Raw genomic sequence first — 890 nt, 5'->3', positions numbered from 1 at the left:
TCCCCCCCCTCGCCCCCCCCCCCATGCACGAATTTCGTGCACCAGGCCTCTAGTTTGTATATATAAAACCCTAATATGCAAATAGACCAAACGGCAGAATAACCAGTTGCTATGGCGTGCGCTGACCACCAGGGGGCACACGCGGAACATGGCAGGCATCAGCAGCAGTTGGCAGAGTGCAGAGCATGGCGGGCGTCGGCTGCAGTGAGATGGTGGAGCAGGTGAGCAGGGGCGCCAGACCAAGGCAGGGTGCTGGCCACCATCATCAGGGCGAGCCTCTGGTGGTTACTGAAATGTCTTTGCTCCCACGTCCTGCGGTCCCATCCAGCACTCACACCTGCTGCCGGCACCTGCCCTGCTCACCCACTGCAGGCACTGAAGCCACTGCTTGCACCTGCTGCTAGTGCCTGGTGCCAGCTCCAATCACTTGGTCCCATCAGCGGGTGCAAGCAGTAGCTGCTGGCCTTGATTGCCCCTCAGGGCTTCTCCACCTCCCCCTGCTCCTGAGGGATGATCGGGGCTGGCAGCCACCTCTCCCACCTGCTGCCAGTGATGGCCCTGCTTGCATCCACAGCCAAAGCCGGAGCCACTGCCGGCACCCAGCGTTAGTCCCAATCTCTCGGCACCATCAGCGGGTGCGAGTGGTGTCTGCTGGCCCCTATTGCCCCTGAGGGCTTCTCCAGTTCCCTTTGCTCCTGAGGGGTTATCGAGGCAGCAACTGCTACTCACATCTGCTGACATAGCTGGCCCCACTTGCCCCGGGGCTGGTGCCGGCTCAAATTGCTCTGAGCCGTCAGTGGGGGTGAGTGGAGCCGGTGCAGTCAGCACATGGGAGTGGCAGTAGCAGGAGCGGGGCTGCTGGAAGACAGGGGACTGGGGGCTGTGGCTGG

Source organism: Myotis davidii, unplaced genomic scaffold, assembly GCF_000327345.1.
Source record: "Myotis davidii unplaced genomic scaffold, ASM32734v1 scaffold147, whole genome shotgun sequence".
Classification (NCBI taxonomy): Eukaryota; Metazoa; Chordata; class Mammalia; order Chiroptera; family Vespertilionidae; genus Myotis; species Myotis davidii.
The sequence above is the reverse complement of the archived record's forward strand: the minus strand, read 5'-3'. Positions refer to the sequence as shown.